Below are 2,360 nucleotides of genomic sequence, written 5' to 3'. Positions count from 1 at the left end.
CGGCTAAAGTACAACAAAACACAGACACATGCTTTACAAACACAACTCTGTGCTCTCGTTAGAAAAGTATAAGCATTAAAAACGTTGGATTATCCTGGGCACTGAGAGAATAAGCAGGTCGTGGTGGCCTACAAGGCCTGGTCTCCTGCTCTTTAACTCAACCGCCCGGCCGAGTCACATCTGCTCAGGCCACTCATCACACAGTCGGACACAAGTGGGCAAAGCGTTAAGCTTCAAGTACAATCACTGACATGGTGGTAAATTACAGGGAGAACATCATTAATCAACTGATTATTAGTAATGAACATGCTGGTGAAGATTCTCAGTCATCCAGGACATGATGAATTCAAAAAGTGTTCAATACAAAAACAAATGGACTTTATTTGTAACAGAAGACGTTTCGCTCCTCATCTGAGGAGCTTTCTCAATTCAAACAGCAGAGAGTGAGAGATTCAGGGGCCGTTTACACGGTGCGTATTTTGAGTGCATCCACAGATTTCTCTCTGCGGTTCTGCTGATCATGTACACGACACCAGTGGCCCCCCTCTTTGAATCCGGAGGTTTCTGAACCCACCTTCCAGAGTGGAGGTTTTTCGCTGACCCCCCGCTGATAATGTAAACATGTCCCGCTGAGGCTTTGTGTTAAACCACATACGCACGCGCGGACAGACGCTATATTTCTATCAACATGGCGGCGGACACACTGCTTTCAGAACTACGACTGATGGAATATATTTTTAATCTCATAGTTAATCTACGTCAGATTCCAGGTGCTGTGACCGACATCTGTGTTGGAAGAGACACAGTCTGATCCAGTTCTAATGTCGCTGTTTATAGAACGAGGCACGCACACACGTCGCACTGCACTATAACATAAATGTGATAAATAATAACAGTTTAATAATAATAAACAGCATTTATGTTAATGTGCAAGATATAATGAAGCTCTGAGCTAAATGAAGATATCTTGACATTATGTAATTCAAATTTAAAATGATGCTAAACATATAGCGTGAACACTAAAGTTGAAAATGAAGACATCAGGTTTAATTTTTATTTATTTATTCAACACCACAAACTATATGTCACACGAACACTGATAATTAAACTGAACACACTATTAAAACACGTGAACTGAACTTGAATGGATTGAATAAAACAACTGAGGGGAATTTTAAATAAATAGTTCATCCAACATCTCTCTCTTCGACGTCCTCCTGCAGTTCATCTGGGCCGAGCCTCGTTCAGAACCGGTCCGCCTGGTGGGAGGACAGCTTCTTCTTCTTTCAGGAAAAAATAAAAACTCAGTTGGCTGTTTTGTAACCGAAGTAAACACAAACTAACATTTTTAAGAACGTTGATTTACCTGCTGTAAAACAGCTACTGATTATCACGGAGTAAAGTCCAACATTGACTCGGTTCTGGTTCACTCAGCGACTGGTGTGGAGCTGTTAGACGAAGCAGTCCCGCTTGACGTCAAATCTGTCGACTCTCATCCAAAATCCACCTTTAACTTGTAGTTATGTTGTCGTTAGCTGATTAGCTCACAGGAAAGAAGTGTGCCGAGGCAGAACGCATGCGCATTAGGTGAAGGTACAAAATTCACAGCGCTATCTAATGACCCGGCATGGTAACTACAGCAGATTCGGGAGGGCGGGGGGGGAGATCCTCCGGATGCACGTAAACCAAAATCCGAACGTGTCAATGCAAATCTTTTCCTCTAATTAACATATTTAAAAAAAACTATGTTTCCCCCCATCGTGTCTGTGTAAATAGGGCCTCAGGTTATAAGGCTGAGGTTGTTTTCACACCTGATAATCCGGTAGATTCGGTTCGGGACCAATATTCATGACCTTTTGTTTACATTTGAGCTGGTGCGTTTGCATTCACACTGCACTGTGCAGTCGAGCCAACCTGTTGAACCAACCTATTCCCCAGCTCGCCTGTGGGGGCGCTGCACCAAGAACTACTGAAAGAAACGACACAAAAACCTCTGAAGACACTTCTTCTTCTTCTGGAAATAAAAACAAAAATGGAGTGGCATCAAGTTTTAGCAGTTTTAGGAGTTATATTACAAACCGGATTCCAAAAAAGTTGGGACACTAAAAAAATTGTGTGTAAAAACTGAATGCAATGATGTGGAGGTGCCAACATCTAATATTTTATTCAGAATAGAACACAAATCACAGATCAAAAGTTTAAACTGAGAGAATGTATCATTTTAAGGGAAAAATCTGTTGTTTCCAAATTTCATAGCGTCAACAAATCCCAAAAAAGTTGGGACAAGTCCATTTTTAACCACTGTGTGGCATCCCCCCCTTCTTCTTACAACACTCAACAGATGTCTGGGGACAGAGGAG

This window comes from Nematolebias whitei, chromosome 16 (genome assembly GCF_014905685.2).
Source record: "Nematolebias whitei isolate Nwh7 chromosome 16, NemWhi1, whole genome shotgun sequence".
NCBI lineage: Eukaryota > Metazoa > Chordata > Actinopteri > Cyprinodontiformes > Rivulidae > Nematolebias > Nematolebias whitei.
This window is presented reverse-complemented; position numbering follows the sequence as displayed.